Source organism: Ailuropoda melanoleuca, chromosome 14, assembly GCF_002007445.2.
Source record: "Ailuropoda melanoleuca isolate Jingjing chromosome 14, ASM200744v2, whole genome shotgun sequence".
Lineage (NCBI taxonomy): Eukaryota > Metazoa > Chordata > Mammalia > Carnivora > Ursidae > Ailuropoda > Ailuropoda melanoleuca.
The window spans coordinates 20,884,717-20,902,408 of record NC_048231.1 but is presented as its reverse complement, the minus strand read 5'-3'; the positions used below and the strand labels follow the sequence as shown (position 1 = coordinate 20,902,408).

Sequence of the window (17,692 nt, the reverse complement as noted above, 5' to 3'; positions counted from 1 at the left end):
GTTTTTCCAAAGTTGAATTCTTTGCTGAGTTCTTTATAGCTTTTTTTTTTTTCCGACTGAAACCAACTGCTCTCGGTGGAATGCGTCTCTCTCATCTTCTAGAATGACTGAGGAGATGACACCCTAGACTGAATGTAGCAGCAATCCTGCAGTAACAGCCCTATAGACTTTTGGTTTTCTGTTAATGAGCTATGTGATCTTGGGTAAGTCACTCCTTCCAGGCCTAAAGGGTTTGACTAGATAATTTCTGTTCCCCTCCAGTTCTAAGAATTTGTGAGCCTTCAGAAAAAGACACTGGGCTCTGGTATTAAGGGGATTTGTACATTTCACTTCTGGAAATTACTCTTCCCTATTCTGAAAGGAATGAAAGAAACGGAGTCAGTTATTATTGTAACTACTTTGAATTTTTCTTATTTTTTTTTTTTTAAAGTAAATATTTTAGACTTTTCTGAATAAATTACAGTCGGGGGCAAGGCAGCTAATTCACCATCAGGTGTTTCCTTCCTATATAAGCTACTGGCCCTTTAAGAAAAAAAAGAACAGGGCAAGAGGGCGCGGCCTAGGGACTCAGGTGCCCGCTAATCCGGCTTCTTCCGGGAAAGAAGCTCTAAGGCCAGTCATATGGCATCCTGGGATTTGAAGTTTCTCTTTGGGCTTCTCTCTCGATGACTCCTCACTTTTGAGGACAAGATGGACTACAACTCCCAGAGGGCCAAGCGGCAGGAGCGGGGTCTTGTTCTCTTGCTGTGGCTAGGCGGCTAGTTCAAGTTGCCATAGCTGCGAGTCTGGGGAGAGCACAGTCGGTTGCGCCGCAGCGTCAGGTCAGTTGCACCTTCTGGGTCGCTGGCGGCCGTGGGAGCCGGGAGGGGCCTCGGCGATGATCCGGCTTTAAGGACCTGGGGTCCTCTTCTATCTCAGGTACCTGCTCCCAACCGCCTCCTCGCCCTTTCTTTACTACTTCCCTAACCTATCCTATAAGTTTTAGGTCCCGCTTCCCCTAGTCCCAGAGGTGGGGACGCCAAAGCTGCGCGGAAATCTGGGGTGTGGCCGAGATGGGTGGAGTGTGTGCCAGGGTGCGGGGAGGCAGCGAGCCTGGTGTCCCGACGCCCCTCCCTCAGCGTGAGTGTTCTCAGCGTGAGTGTTCACAGTCAGGTTATCCAGGGAGTTTGAACTACGTAGTTCTTTTTTGGGGGGCAGCTAGTCTTGTTGCTAGCAGCTGCGAAGCCTGAGCTGTCAAGGATATTGGACTCATTCTGGTGTTAACTTGCCTGGGATATAACTTGACGTTTTGTACCTGTTCGATGGTAACCAAAGTTTGCTGCTCTCGGGAACGCTGTTATCAGCGTCGGAAGAGTTGGGCAGCTTATAAAATATTTCCTTTAGGAGCGCTAGCAGATAGTTCGTTACTGGCTAGAAATACAGTTGGGCCATTAAATTCAGAAGTAACATGTTAACTTCGTTATCTGCCTTAGTGAGTTTACCCTCAGATAGACATGCTCAGGGACAGTATATTTAGCCGGACTTGGGCTACAGTTCACACTAGCCAGCCCAAGGGGTGACCAGGCATGAGTGGATCAGTGAAGAGTATGCTGGCTGGGTACTTATATGTGAAGAATTCCTGTGAGTTCACTGGGGCTTTTGCACGATCCAAGGAACACTTTCTTTGTTGTCTGTTATGCTGTTAATTGTGCATGGTGAGGGTTTTTAACTTTTATTATATAAAAAAATTAAGATTGTAGTTGTATTTTACCCCCTTGTTTCATTTATCTATAGGTGGTTTGGGGAAAGTGTAGGGGCGACCAAAGATCATCTACTTGACTAGGCCTTTTGCCCTGAACCTCATGAAGAAATGATAGGAGGCAGACATATGTGCCTAAGAAGAGCACTGAGGAGAACACAAGAGGAGAACAACACGGAGTTTTGGGGGTGTGCTTTGTAAGTATGTTTTCTCCCCAAGTTTCTGAGTTAACAGATTTTCACATATGGTAGGTAAGAATATTTCAACAGGTAGACTTCTGGGGGGGGGGCAAGAAACTCTTTTCTAACATGCGGTATAAAGATAAAATAGGATGGTTGTGAAAGGGGTGTTACAAAAATTCAGATGGACAAAACGGATTTGATGTTACAAAAATTCAGGGCAACAAACTAGATACCTTAACAAAAGCAACAATGAAGTAACTGTTTCTGTTAGACAAGTATTTGAGAGCCTATTTTGTCACAAGCAATGTAATAGGCACCCTTTACATGTTATCTATATAATACTTTTATTCTTATTTTCATTTTACAATAGAGGCAGTTGAGGTTCAGATAGATTTTTTTTTTTTTTTACTTGCTTGCTATCTGGTGCCAAAACAGTGGTCTTTGTCACCAGATATTTTGACAAATCCCAGCCCTGCCCATTGCAAATAGGCCCCATTGCTGTTTATGATTGTTCTCTAATCAGATTTGATTTACAGTTAGCATTTTTAGATTAGATATACCACATAAGCAGTGTTTACTGTTATTTATCTCTATGTTCAAATGGTTCTGTTAGCCTTTTTTTTTTTTTAGATTTAATTATTATTTGGGAGGGGGTGGGACTGGGGGAGAGGGACAGAGAGAATCTCAGGGAGATGCTCTGTTAAGCATGGAGCCTGACTCCTTGGGGTTTGATCCCACAAACCTGAGATCATGACCTAAGTAGAAACCAAGAGTGGGATGCTCAATCAACTGAGCCACCCAGGAGCCCCGATATTTCCATGTTGAAATTTGATAAAGGGCCCTTAAACATGGAGGGGAGACGCATTGGGACCTTGCAATAACACCATGTACAAGATCTATGTTGTACAAAATTCTTAGAATTAAAGAATTTTAGAGTTAGAGGTGCCTGATAGGGTAATCTAGCCCCAAAATTCTCAACTTCAGTCTTGATACATCTGGGAGTAATATGAAAATAATCTAGAGTTCGTTGTTATCCGTATAATATTGTCACTGGGTTGATTCTACTATGAAATGTTTTCAGTCTGTTCATACTATTCTATAGTGTGTTTTTCTTTCTTGTTATTGTATTACATGTTAGCACATAAATTTCCACCTTGTCTGTTTTAACTGCTACCAGTGTCTCAATGACTAGATCCATTTAATGTAGTTTGTTTTTTCTTTTCTTTTCTTTCTTTTTTTTTTTCTAATTCTGCAGTGAAATTATACACACACCTACACACAAAATGTATACATCCATCTTCTTTTGTTTTTCTGGAATAATATTTATAGACATAGAATCTCTGAGTCAAAACATGCATGTTATTTTTATTTGTCTTGCCAGTTGTTTTCCAGGAAGGTTATTCTATATTATTTATTTATTTTTTTAAAGAGTTTATATATTCAATAATGAAGTGGTCATCCTACACATTAGTCCTTGGTCGTCAAGTGAATCCCAAATAGAAATTAAAAGTGCAAAATAAAAAAAAAGATTTATTTGAGAGAGAGTGCATACACACACACACACACACACACACACACACAACACACAGGAGGGGCAGGGAGGGGCAGAGGGAGAGGGAGAAGCAGACTCCCCACTGAGTGGGGAGCCCATGCAGGGCTGGATCCCAGTACCCTGAGATCATGACCTGAGCTCAAGGCAGACGCTTAACCAACTGAGCCACCCAGGCACCCTGAAAAATTATTCTAGTTAATACTCTTATAGCAAGGTGTACCCATGCCAAAGTTTTTTTTCATCTTTACAAAACAGAGAAACAAGAATATGATTTTATCATTTTAATTTGCAATTATTAGTGAAATTATGTTATATGTTAGGGATGTATGTATTCTGTGAATAGCCTGTTTACATATCCTTTTGTATCCTTTATTACTGCACTGTTGTTTTTTTTTTCTTCCCTATCCCTTCATTCTCACGTATTGTAAATATATTTCTGAGTTTGTCCTTTAGATTGTTAACCTTGTTTCTGGTGTCTTGTTATTAATGGTTACCAATGATCCTAAAAGACTGATCAGGCCTTTCTCAGATATGCACATCTCCCTGAAATTCTTGTAACTCTTAATGTAGATCTGTACAATGCTGGTGCTTGGAGTGTTTGGGAGATGGGAGTATTTGTGGTTACATGAATCGAGTTAGCTGGATTTAGAACATTTAGAGTCTACCCTATGCATTAGCGATGCAAGTATTCATGTAGTGTTCATGAATGAATGAATGAATGAGTGCTCATGGATGAATGAACTCAGGGCTGAATGGAGGAGCGAATTAAAGTAAGCCTGAACTAGACTTTTCTGAATGAAGAGATATGTCATTGAAGAAGTGACCTATGATTAGTATTTATTTATTTATTTATTTGGTTGTCAAATGATCCATTATTGAAATATTTTTCTTTTTTTTTTTTTAAGGTTTTATTTATTTGTCAGAGAGAGAGGGAGAGAGAGAGATTGTGTACACAAGCAGGGAGAGTGGCAGACAGAGGGAGAAGCAGGCTCCACGCTGAGCAAGGAGCCCAATGCGGGACTCAGACCCAGGACCCTGGGATTATGACCTGAGCCGAAGGCAGACACTTAACCAACTGAGCCACCCAGGTGTCCCTAAAATATTTTTCTTTGTAGCTCTTAACTAGCTGGGCACTCCACTGCACCTCCTGTTGTTGTCATCTATGATGTCATGAGGGTGCCAGCCATCAACATTGCAGCTCACAGATTGGACAATCCCCAGGATCTCTTTAATGGTTCCAGAGAGTTCTCTGGCTAAAGATCTGTGACACATCTTTTGGGCAGTGTTGACAATCTCATTCAAAAGTGATATTTCCACTGTGCTTAATGTTTTTCTTTTTTTTTTTTTTTTTTTTAAGATTTTATTTATTTATGTGACAGAGAGACAGCCAGCGAGAGAGGGAACACAGCAGGGGAGTGGGAGAGGAAGAAGCAGGCTCCCAGCGGAGGAGCCCGATGTGGGACTCGATCCCGGAGCGCCGGGATCACGCCCTGAGCCGAAGGCAGACGCTTAACGACTGCGCTACCCAGGCGCCCCTCATATTAGTTTTTCTGCTTCTTTCTGTCTCTTGGTGATTCCTTGAGGGCTTTGATCATCAGGGCAGAGGCAGAAGGTACTATTTCATTCAGACCCAGGGGGCTGATCTTTGTGGCCAGGGCAGACACGGCACCACCTTCCCCACCAGTGGGGAATAAGACTTTGATCTCGTTGGGAACAAACTTAGGTGGCATGGTGGAAATGGCTGATGTTGGATGAACTTGGATTCGGGATAGCTGAAGGAGGTTGCACCTTGGCCTCCTCAGAGCCAAACACCAAAAGCCCTATGATAGTATTTTAAAGGAAGAGGAGCTAGGCAAATTATATAGATCTTAGAAAGAAAGAAAAAGCTTGATAGTGGGAGAGTGAAGCCTTTAAAATGGCAAAATGGGTTTACCTGTGAGCAGCAATTGGTACATTGAAGCAGTACTGAGAATGGACCCATATGATAAAGAGCTTAGGTAATTTGGAGTTTAGAGTTCCATAGTACAGGTAAATAATATTTGAGGAATGCAGGTTTCTGCAGATGACAATGATAAATTAAAGTGATTTGTGGTACGTTGAGGAAACCCTCTAGGTTTGATTCAGTTGTAAGTTTTAACATGTGTTCAAGTCAATTTGAAATGTCTATTCTTGTTTACTCTAAATAGACATATTATCAAGTATTCATATTTATGCTGTTTTTCAGTTCAATCCCTATTGTTTGAAGGTTTAACATGATTAATCTAAGCCATTTACCGCTAGAATTATTTCATGCAGCAGTTATTTGATTAGTACGTGCTATTTGCAAAGTCCTGTACTTTGAAATTTGTCTCTGGATTAATTAAACAGGATAATAAAGAAAATTGTAAATTCATTTAAAAATGTTCCAACTACATGCCCAGCACAATGCAAGGGATTGAAACACAACCATAAACAAAATCAATGGAATCTCTGATGAAATTTAGAGTGTACTGAGGGAACAGACAAGTGAACAGCCAGTTAGCAGTCCGTCGGCTGTGATGAGGTAGTCTCCGCTATGGCAAGTAGGCCCAGAGTTGGGCTGGGGCAGTGAAGGAAGCTTTTTAAGGATAGTTTCCTGTAAACTGAGATTTGAAGGAAAAAGCAAGAGTTAGCTAAGGGAAAAGGAGTGAAAAGACTGTTCTAGGCTATGAATCCAGCAGTGAAATGAGTATGCCATATTCGAGGAATTGAAAAAAAAATTCCCTGGCACAAATAATTACATTTTAAGGACATGTTTAATAAATGTCTTGCTCTGATTATAGAGCTATAAGAATGCAGAGGGAGGAAAGATCACTTCTGGCTGGAGATGGAAAGCTTCACTGAGATTGTTATTATTTGTGCTATGCCTGGAAAGATGAGTAGAATTTCAATAAGTGGCAATAGTACGCAGCAGAAGGTGTTCTAGACAGAACTAATGATATTAGGAAGGGGGGAAGTTAGGATAGCCGATCTATGGTTCTTTTGTTGGAGAAGAGGGTGGCTAGCTGAGGGTCTTGAATTTCTGATTCAAGAACCTAGACTCAATCTTACATGGGCAGTGGAGTGTCCGTGAAAGTTTGGAATGGCTAGGAAAAGATTCACAGTTAGAGAAACCATTTTGGTGGCTAGGACTGAGTTGAGAAAAGTCCTGAATGATGAGTGGTGCCAGTGGCGATGAGAAGGGATAAATAGGAATGTGGGCTTTGGAGAAAGGTTTAAGACTCAGCCTTGCCACTTGGTGGCTGTATAACCTTAGACACTTAAACTTAGCTTCTTTAAGCCTTTTATGTATATATTTTGAGGACAGTAGTATTTACTTTGTAGGGTAATTGTCATACAGTAATCTCTTATGTGAAAGCCTTAGTTATTCAGCATTAATATTATTTTAACTTTTGCTTTTAAAAAAGGTTTTTGAAATTGAGGTTTTTAACTGGGGTCTACTTCTATGTACTCCCAGTAATTTAGTTTTTAAATGTAATTGGTTTTAAATGATATTATAGTGCATTTCATTTCTAACCCTATAGGTTTTAAAATTTTTGTTCATACATTTAAAAACATTCCCAGAAACAGTTCATGGTACAAATCAAACTTAAGAACTCCAATGACCTTTTTAAAATAAATTTTGTGTTTTTTTCTTTAATATTTTGGAAAGAAAATATAAATCATCTATTTATCCACTTCTAAAAATAAGAATAAATGCCAAACTCTTAAATGAACATATCAATAAGTACAGTAAAAATATATTCCAGTTTTTTTATTATAAAAGAGTTAAAGATCAAAAGATGCAAAGTAAAAGAAGAATGGGGCAAGAAAGAAATATGGGTATTGAGAGTGGCAGAAAAAGAGAAATAGAAAATACATATACACCAGGAAGAGAATATCTTTTTTTTAAAGTTTAAAGTATTAGGATTTGGTTCCTGAAAAAATAGGTACACTTTTCTGCCAGAAATGGGTTGTAAATATTCTTAACAAGAGAAAGGATTATTTAAAAGATGTCTTAAAATAGTTGTAGTAAGTTGGATTTATAGCAAATTTAAGTTTTTAATACTTTATTACCTTATATTCATCATATAAACTTTAAACAAGTACATATGGAATATTCTGGCCTTAAACGCATTTCTTGGAGGGGGAGGATGGATCATAAGAAATATAGTAGGAGAGGACAAAGAAAACGCTTCAGTGATTGGGCATTGTATTTGGAATTTACATTCTTTTATGGATAGAATGCAATGGAAAAAGCACTAGCTTAGGGGCAGAAAGATGTGGGTTCCACTTCTGCTTTTGCAACTTTTTAGCAGAGTCATCGCAGACAAATATTTTACTCAAAGCTTTGTTCTTTTTCAGCAAAAGTAAAGAGTTGTAATTGTACCAACTTTACTGGATTGAAATGGAGATCAAAAGAGAAAAGGCTAATGAAAATGCTGTGTCAGCCATAAAGCAATATGCAAATTTAAAGTATAAATAACAATAAAATATTTTCTTTTTTTTTCAAAAAAATTTTTTTTTTAAAGATTTTATGTATTTATTGGACAGAGAGAGACACAGCGAGAGAGGGAACACTAGCAGGGGGAGTGGGAGAGGGAGAAGGCTTTCCCGCTGAGCAGGGAGCCCGAAGCAGGCCTCCATCCTGGCTGGGATCGTGACCTGAGCCGAAGGCAGATGCTTAACGACTGAGCCACCCAGTTGCCCCAAAATATTTTCTTAAAATTTTTAGTGTTGTTTTGTTCACTAGGAAAATCAAGAGGAGTTTCTTTTTATACTTTATTTTTTATTTTATTTTTTTAAAAAGATTTTATTTATTTGTCAGAGAGTGCAAGCAGGGGCAGCAGCAGGCAGAGGGAGAAGCAGGCTCCCCACTGAGCAAGGAACCTAATGTGGGGCTCTATCCCAGGACCCTGGGATCATGACCGGAGCTGAAGGCAGACGCTTAACCAACTGAGCCACCTAGGCGTCTCTCTTTTTGTACTTTAAAAATAAGGAGGAAAGAGAACAAGTGTACTTCATAATATACTTAAGAAATTGCTTGTTTCTTTAAAAAAACTTAAAGGTATAGAAAGAACAAATATCCCCAACTGCTATTTATGATTGTTCAGAAATTTTTTTTCTCAAAAATTTCTAGCCTTTCACTTGTTTTATCAACTGCTTATGCTTATTTTGTGCATTCTAATTTGAATCTGTCCTTTCTTTCTTCCACCATTAGAAGGCAGCCTAAAACCAACCTGTTTTCTCACAGAGAGTAGGCTTGAGAGGAAACTTCAGGAAATTAACCATCTTCTGAACCAAATCAAATGATTTATTAGGAAACCATATTTTTCAGTTAGCTTTTGCTGCCTAACAGATCAAACCTTGGAGGCATACAACAATACATGTTTATTGTTTGTGTGATGGGTTAGCTCAGCTGTCTGCTTATCAACCCTAGACTCACTGACTTGTCTACGTTCAGCCGACTGATCTACTGATCTAAGCTGGAAGCCACTGGGCAACCATGGATCCCATACCTTCCAACAGCATAGCTTGGCCACATCCTCACGGTGATGGGATTGTTGCAGGAGAGCAAGTTCCAGTGCGTAATCTCATTTTAAACCCCTGCGTGTGCCAGCTGAGTCCAGTTGCTTGGACCTGAGCTGGTAACTCCATCTATGGTAGGAAGGCAGTGTATACAGGGAGGGTTGAAGAATGAAAGCCAAATTATGCACTGTAGTACACTTTTGCTCTGAAAGTATTTTCTGATCTCTACAATAGGGAAACATTCTAAGTAGTTTTAGTCCTTCTGCTCAGTAGTAGTATATCCTTCTGGTTTTATAATCTGTAGGGATGGCTAATATCAAAGTTGTATTATCCATTTTTCCTTCTTGTCTGTACAGGAAAGCATTATCTTTTGGGCATTTTAACCTTGATTCATTCTTCATGATTGAACTGCTCATTTTTAACTGAAGAAGGAGACTGATAAACTTCCTTTGTCTTGGTTCTTTATCTAAAATAAAGTTGCAACTGGAAGATCGGTAGGAGAAGGAAGGGAAGAATGAACCATGAGAGATGGTGGACTCTGGGAAACAAACTGAGGGCTTCAGAGGGGACGCTATGAACATTGGGGTGCATATGGCCCTTCTCTTCACTACATCTGTATCTTTGGGGTAAATACCCAGTAGTGCAATTGCTGGGTCATAGGGTAGCTCAATTTTTCACTTTTTAAGGGACCTCCACACTGTTTTCCAAAGTGGCTGTACTTTGGGGGTGGGGGATTGGCATAGGCCGCTGATGGGTATTAAGGAGGGCACATATTGCATGGTGCACTGGGTGTTATACGCAAATAATGAATCATGGAACGCTACATCGGGAAAAAAAAATAAAGTTGCAAGCTCAACTGCGAAGTGGGGCCAATCAGGCAACTTACCATGTGAAGCAGGTCCAGTGGGGATTGGGGAGAACAGGCAGGTGTGTGCCTGACTCTAGGGCAGGTACTGTGTCCATGTTGCCATGGGAAAATTCACCCCCAGTGTTGCCAGATCTCTGGATCTTTTGAGAAGCTGGAAATTGGAATTTTTATGTGAAATCTCTTTGTTTTCAAATTAAAGCTTTAAAGTAACACAGTGAGCGTTATTTTTAAGTACATGTTGGTTGTTGCCTGGATTTGGTATGTTGTCTTCCAGTTTTCTTCCTCCAATTTAAACAAAATGGTGTCAGAAACTTGGGGATGCTAGCACCATCTTTGTCCATGCTGATATCTTGCCCAGTCTGAAGCAGTTGGGACAATTAGTAGAGGTCATCTGTACCCTCAGAGGACTTCATTCTCATCAGCTATTTTGGGAATATTGTAATATATATTTTTTTGGTTGGCAGATAAATGCAAGAGTGCAAATCTAGGGTTTAATTATAAGTAATAAATTCATCTTGGGTTTGTTAGTATCCTTTTTCTGTCAGTTTTTTTTCTTGAGTGTTCATTTTTTGTTTTTTATCTTGACATGTTTTATTTTCTATTTAATTTTGTAAGCTGCTTCATTTATTTTAGAAGTGTGTGGGTGTATAAATCTAAAATATCTGTAGCATTCTGATTGTGAGACAGGGAGGGGGTTATTAAGTAACTTTATTTTCTTTTAATACAGCACTGATTTTTATCAGCTGGCGCATATATAATTATCTGAGCAGCTACTAGTTTTTTTCTCCATGTCTGAGTAAGCAGTCTTTTTGTATGCTGCATGGAGTTTTCCAGAAACATCCCTGCTTCCTGCTGGCTGGGCACTGCTCCCTGTGACTCTGTTCTTGAATTCAGAGGTATTGGAGTAAAGTGAGCAAAATGCAGCCGAGGGGTGAACCTGCCTAGCTTCACCCATGGAGTAGAGGAGTGTGGGAGTATGTGGGAGAAAGAAGAAATGCATGGTAGCAATACGAATAAGTGGAATATACAATAAAGAATCAGATCCTGTGTGTGTGTGTAAGTGTTAATTCTCTAAAAAGTTCTTAACTGGGGATGATTTAACTAACCCACCCTCTCCTTGCCCCTGCCCTAGGGACATTTACCAATATCCGGAAATAGTTAAATTTATACCCTGGTAAAAGGATGTGAGAGCTTTGCTTATTTGTACCTTCTTTAGTTCTTTTTTTTTTTTTTAATATTTTTAAAAATATTTTTTATTTATTTGACAGTGAGAGAGCGTGAGTGAGAGAGAGCACGAGTGGGGGGCAGGGGTAAAGGGAGAGGGAGAAGCAGACTCCCCGCTGAGCAGGGAGCCCAACGAAGGGCTCTATTCCAGGACCCCAAGATCATGACCTGAGCCAAAGGCAGACACTTAACTGACTGAGCCAGCCACCCAGGCGCCCCATAGTCCTTTGACACAGATGGTTTTTAACTGGATCCTGTTTCCTTCTCCTCTGTCAAACTTTTATTCATCTTTCCAGATGAGTGAAAGGTTCCTGACCTGACTCCCCTGGCATTTTGTTATTATTACTTATCTCACCATGTATAGTACTTTCATAAGCCTTTTTCTCCCATCAAGGACTGTGATTTTTTAAATTTACTTTCATCTTCCGTTTCTAATGGGGTGACAATTCAGTAAATGATGAATGCAGGAATCTATTGCATCTCTTTGATTCTGTTTCCTATGTCTTACATTATCTGCTGACTTAATAGAGAACTGGCTGATGGACTAGACTGTTAATTTTGATCTTATATTAACTTACCAAAAGCTTTTGAGAGTTTGAAGTTATAGAGGAGCACTGGTATAAAGAAGACAGGTACAATTGATAATTGTACATGGTAACCTCTGCTGGCTTGTTAATTTTTTCTCTTGAAGGAGAGAGTAAAGCTCTCAAGTCCTACAGCTATTGAAACAGTGAGAAATACTTTCTAAAATTTGAACTTGGTTAGTGATTATGCTTTCTAAAATTTGAACTTGGTTAGTGATGAAGCTTAAAATCCACTTCCCACCTCCCCCCAACATCCTTAAATATCAGCATCATTACCTTGAACATGGAGGACAGTTGCCTTGGAAGGGACGGCTGAGGCACTTGAAGGCCACAAAAGCAATCACCTACTTAACATGCACTAGTCAGCCTTTGTGAAATATCACCCCTGATGCTGGGTGCTTATCTTTTGTGGAACAGCTTGCACATCCTAATTGTTTTAAACTGGCTCTGAGGGAAAGAGACTTGAGAATCAATAAATTATAGCTCTCATACATACAAATGTGCATCATTATAATGAAGACAGTCTGATGATTCTTTAGGTCAAATAACAAAAGAGGTGGACTTGAGTTTGTAAAGACTCCCTGCCAGTCCCCCTACAGGGTTGAACGCAGTTTTAGTCTCTGGTAGGTGTTCAGGTTTGCATATGGACATTTGTTTTTGATAGATCCTCAGTGGGAGTGAATTGATGAGGGTTCATTACTTGCTCTGGTGGCTGTCTGTCTTCTTTATAAGGTTCATTAAGACAGAAACAACAATATTTATGCCTTTAAATACTGATGTGTTGGGAACAGCGTAATAAACTACTCTAAGAATTGTACCATCTGGTTTCAGACCAAGAGCTTTCTCTAAGACTCTGGAGACTTTCACCCAAGGTGACCCCTCTGAGTCCTTTCTAGAGTCTTGGAAAAAGCTCAGCATCTGAAAAGCAGAAAGCATGAATATTATCATTTTTCTCATCAATGAGAAATTTTGTTGTACCAGTAGGTGGTAGTAAGCTGCAGAGAGCGTGTGCTACTTTTTCTTCAGTTGAAGGAAATGCGTTTCTCACCTTTAACTACGATTTAGGTGGTTCAGCTTCTTTAAATTGTTCTTAAATAAACAAATAGTTCTTGAAAGAGTTCTTCAGGTGTTCCTCAATTTTAGCAACTCTTTTTTTCCTGTCAACAAATGTCATGCTCGTATTTCTTATAATGGTGAGAACTGAGTTCTAATCCAACTGAATGTTCTTCCTTTAAATCTTTAACCATAATGACAGATTTTTCTTGAGTATACATTGATGTTTTTCTACTTGGATTAATAATTTCTCTTTGGGTTTCAAATTGTAATTGTGATTAAATATCATTCTCGAACCATTTTAAGTTTGTTTCCCAAAGCAGAATTTGATTGCATAAGCTATGTCAGTGCACATTAGTATACTTTCACATAGTCCTTCAACTTTTAGGTTTGTTCTAGTATTTAGAATGTTTCTTTAAGAGAGTTAATTTTTGAATGTAATGACTGTCCTTCAGCAAAATTGCAAAGATAATCATACATGATTTAAAAAATTATTCTTTTAGCTCATAAACTCATGACAAATGGTTTCTTTTGTCAGCCAGTATTCTACAGTATGGAACAGTAGACACTGACATTGTGATCCCGTTTCTTTAGCCCATCGTTTGGTGAAGACTTGTGACATGACCTCACTTAGGAAGGTGTCAGGAGATCAAGAAAGTTGTTTGGGAGAAGGAAACAACTATGAAGAAAAAGGGAATTCTGAATACAGCTTTTATTTAAACACATTTTCCAGGCTGTCAACCTGTTATTAATCTGTTGTCTTTAAAGGTTATGTTTATATTTTTCTTTCTTTTAAGTATATATTATATTTTTCTTTCCAATTATACAGTCATTGTGGAAAATTCAGGAAAGATAGGAATGTTAAAAACATAGAAATTTACTATAAATGCTGGATGGTAAATATACTTTTGGTTTATTTTCTTACCCTTTTGTTGTTGCCTTTTCCTGCTCCTTTAAATTTTTTTACTGATAATTTATATTCACATCTAGATAACATATAATGTTTATTACAGAGTTCATACTTTTGTCCTTGTGATGCTATTAAATGTCTCCAGAAACAGACTTTTTAGTATCTGTATACTGTTTCATTGCATGAGAGGTACTGTATTTTAATCATTCTTTTATAATTTGAAATTTAAGTTTTTATTTTACCTGTATTATAACTTCTCAGTAAATATCCTTACATATAAATTCTGTATGTATTCAGGTGATTTTGTTAGGGGAAATTTTTGGAAATGTAGTTAGTAGGTGGTAGGTACAAACTGCCCTTGATACATACACATTTACACATTCCCCCTAGGACCGTAGAGGGGTGCTCTTTCCCTTACAACCTGGCTAACCATAGACATTATTATTTAACAGGAAACAACTTCATAGGCTAGAAAAGCATCTCATTGTTTAATTTACATTTTAGGTTAATTAGGTAGAACAGTTTTTTTATAGCCATGCATAGTGTTTACTTATGTGACCACTCTCAATAAACTTTTATCAACATGTAATAAATCTAGTGCTCTGGGGGCGCCTGGGTGGCACAGCGGTTAAGCATCTGCCTTCGGCTCAGGGCGTGATCCCGGCGTTCTGGGATCGAGCCCCACATCAGGCTCTTCTGCTATGAGCCTGCTTCTTCCTCTCCCACTCCCCCTGCTTGTGTTCCCTCTCTCACTGGCTGTCTCTATCTCTGTTGAATAAATAAATAAAATCTTTAAAAAAAAAAAAAATCTAGTGCTCTGGGTACAGTTTCACTGGGGAGAAGCTTTTCAGAGGCCTGGTCAATTTTCATTAATGCCACTGATAGGATATATGATATTTTTTTAATTTTTAAAATTGTAATGTAAAATAAGACAGTCTTAATGGAATAAAGTGTTTGTAATTGGCACTTACTGCTTTGTGCTTTTCTTTTTTAGTCAGTTATATTAAGGGGCTCTTCGGAACTATTTTAATGGCTCTCCATATAGTCACTCCAAGTTCTGATTGTGTGGCTGGCACGAGCCTCTTGCCAATTCTAGTTGCTGCTCCTTTCTCTTTTGATTCTCTCTCCCTCCTTCAACTCTCTGTCTGGGGAGTGGTGGTGCTGGCTCATGAGACATGGCATCTTTTGATAAGGTTGGATCTCTGCCACCACAGCTGCCTTCTGTGTTGTGACACTTAGGGTAGATGCTCTCTCAGTTAGCTTTGAGGGTCACGTTTGACCTTGTAAGTTGTCAATAATAGTTGGACAAAGTTCTCAGGTTCTGTCAACAAAGAAAACGATCTAATTTCTGTTTTATTATGGATTTTTTTAAATGACTCTTAGTTCAACATTTATGACATTAATGTATAATTAAAGTGCTTAGATGGTTGCTGAATGTTTCATATTTTATATTTAAAAAGAAGCCATGCAGAATTCTCAGATCGATTTCATCTTACATCTTGATATCTTTACAGGAATTCCATCAGATGCAGGAGTTTGAACATCTTTTATTGCTCAGAGTAATTGAAATTAATAGCCGGAGACTTTGTGTGTGTGTACCAGTGAAATTCATGCTGGAAAGTGTGATTTTTCTCTTATTAAAAATATGTAATCCTTAGTAGGGGTAAGTGAGAGGGTTTTTTTTTTTTTTTTGTATCGTATGACAATTACACATAATTTAGTTCAGTTCTTTAATGCTGCTAAGATTTTCTGTTTCAAAGTTAAATTCAGATACCTCATGTTTTCACTTGTTAATATTTATCAACTGATTAAAATGTATGTTCCTTAAGAAAGACTGTGAGGTACATATACTTGTGGTAAAAGTATAAAAATGTGTCCTGGAGAGTTAAACACGAAATCATGCTAGTGGTTGTCCCTGATGTGAGGCAGGAATACTACTTGGTGGAGGGCGGGGTGGAAAGGTACTAAGACTTTATTTATAACATTCTGAATAGTTTATTAAAAATATTAGAAGGATACTTGTCAAAATCAGAAATAATAATTATATATATTTTACATTTTGTTAGGTAACATACAGTTCAGTATTGGTTTCTGGAGTAGAGTTCAGTGATTCATCAGTTACATACAACACCCATTGCTCATCACAAGTGTCCTCTTTAATACCCATCATCCATCTAGCCTGTCCCCCACCCACCTCCTTCTATCAACCCTCAGTTTGTTTTCTATCGTTAAGAGTCACTTATGGCTTCTTTTCTCTCTCTCTCTCTCTTTTTTAATTAGTTTCAGAGGTAGAATTTAGTGATTCATCAGTTGCAAATAACACCCAGTGCTTATTACATCAAGTGTCGTCATTAATGCCCATCACGCAGTTATTCCCCCCCCCCCCGGCCCAAAACCTCCCCTCCAGCAACCCTCAATTTGTTTCCTAAGGTTCAGTATCTCTTATGGTTTGCCTCCCTCTCAATTTTTGTCTTATTTTATTTTTCCTTCCCTTCCTCTATGTTCATCTATTTTGCTTCTTAAGTTCCATGTATGAGCGAAATCATATGGTATTTGTCTTTCTCTGACTTATTTTGCTTAGCATAATACCCTCTAGTTCCATTCATGTCATTGCAAATGGCAAGATTTCATTCTTTTTGATGTCTGAGTAATATTCCAGTGTGTGTGTGTGTGTGTGTGTGTGTGTGTATGCGCACACACGTATATGTATCACGCGCGCGCGCACACACACACCCCCCCCACATCTTTATCCATTCATCTGTTGATAGACATCTGGGCTCTTTCCATAGTTTGGCTACTGTGGACATTGCTGCTATCAACATTGGGGTACAGGTGCCCCTTCAAATCACTACATTTGTATCCTTTGGATAAATACCTGGTAGTGCAATTGCTGGATCATAGGGTAGTTCTATTTTTAACTTTTTGAGGAATCTCCGTACTGTTTTCCAGAGTGGCTGCACTGGCTTGCATTCCCACCAACAATGTAAGAGGGTTCCCCTTTTCCCACATCCTCGCCAACATTTGTTATTTCCTGGCTTGTTAATTTTAGACATTCTGACTGGTGTGAGGTGGTATCTCATTGTGATTTTGATTTGTATTTCTCTGATCCTGAGTGATGTTGAGCATTTTTTCATGTGTCTGTTGGCCATTTCTATGTCGTCTTTGGAGAAATGTCTTTTCATATCTTCTGCCCATTTCTTGAGTGGATTTTTTGTTTTTTGGATGTTGATACTAGCCTTTTATCTGATAAGACATTTGCAAATATTTTCTCCCATTCCATAGGTTACCTTTTAGTTTTGTTGACTGTTTCCTTTGCTGTGCAAAAGCTTTTTATCATGATGAAGTCCCAATAGTTCGTTTGCTTTTGTTTCTCTTGCTTTTGGAGACGTGTCTAGCAAGAAGTTGCTGCAGCCGAGGTCGAAGACGTTGCTGCCTGTGTTCTTCTCTAGGATTTGGATGGACTCCTGTCTCACATTTAGGTCTTTCATCCATTTTGAGTTTATTTTTGTGTATGGTATAAGAAAGTGGTCCAGTTTCATTCTTCTGCATGTGGCTGTCCAATTTTCCCAGCACCATTTGTTGAAGAGACTGTCTTTTTTTTCCATTGGATATTCTTTCCTGCTTTGTCGAAGATTAGTTGACCATAGAGTCGAGGGTCCATTTTGGGTTCTCTATTCTGTTCAATTGATCTATAGGTCTGTTTTTTTGCCAGTATGATATTGTCTTGGTGATTGCAGCTTTGTAATATAGCTTGAAGTCTGGAATTATGATGCTTCTAACTTTGGTTTTCTTTTTCAGTACTACTTTGGCTATTTGGGATCTTTTCTGGTTCCATTCAAATTTTAGAATTGTTTGTTCTACCTCTATGAAAAATGCTGATGGTATTTTGATAGGGATCATTGAATGTGTAGCTTGCTTTGGGTAGCATAGACATTTTAACAATATTTGTTCTTCCAATCCATGAGCATGGAATGTTTTTCCATTTCTTTGTGTCTTCCGCAATTTCTTTCATTAGTGTTCTGTAGTTTTAAGAGTACAGATCCTTTGCCTCTTTG

At 38.7% G+C, this 17,692-nt stretch overlaps 1 protein-coding gene across 8 annotated transcripts in view; it reads left to right on the top strand.

The window, feature by feature from the left end:
• Nucleotides 1-701: 701 nt before the first annotated feature.
• The window catches only part of CEP128 (centrosomal protein 128), a 396,639-nt gene continuing 379,648 nt past the window's right edge, over nucleotides 702-17,692 (top strand). For 2 of the 8 annotated variants that reach the window (XM_034642096.1, XM_034642091.1), the window contains exons 1-2: nucleotides 714-918; nucleotides 1,774-1,935. The gene's annotated coding sequence lies outside the window, so the exon portion shown is untranslated. Of the gene's footprint in view, nucleotides 919-1,773; nucleotides 1,936-15,151; nucleotides 15,301-17,692 lie in introns of all 8 variants that reach the window. The other 6 variants (XM_034642098.1, XM_034642095.1, XM_034642092.1 and 3 more) reach the window with 5 other exon arrangements.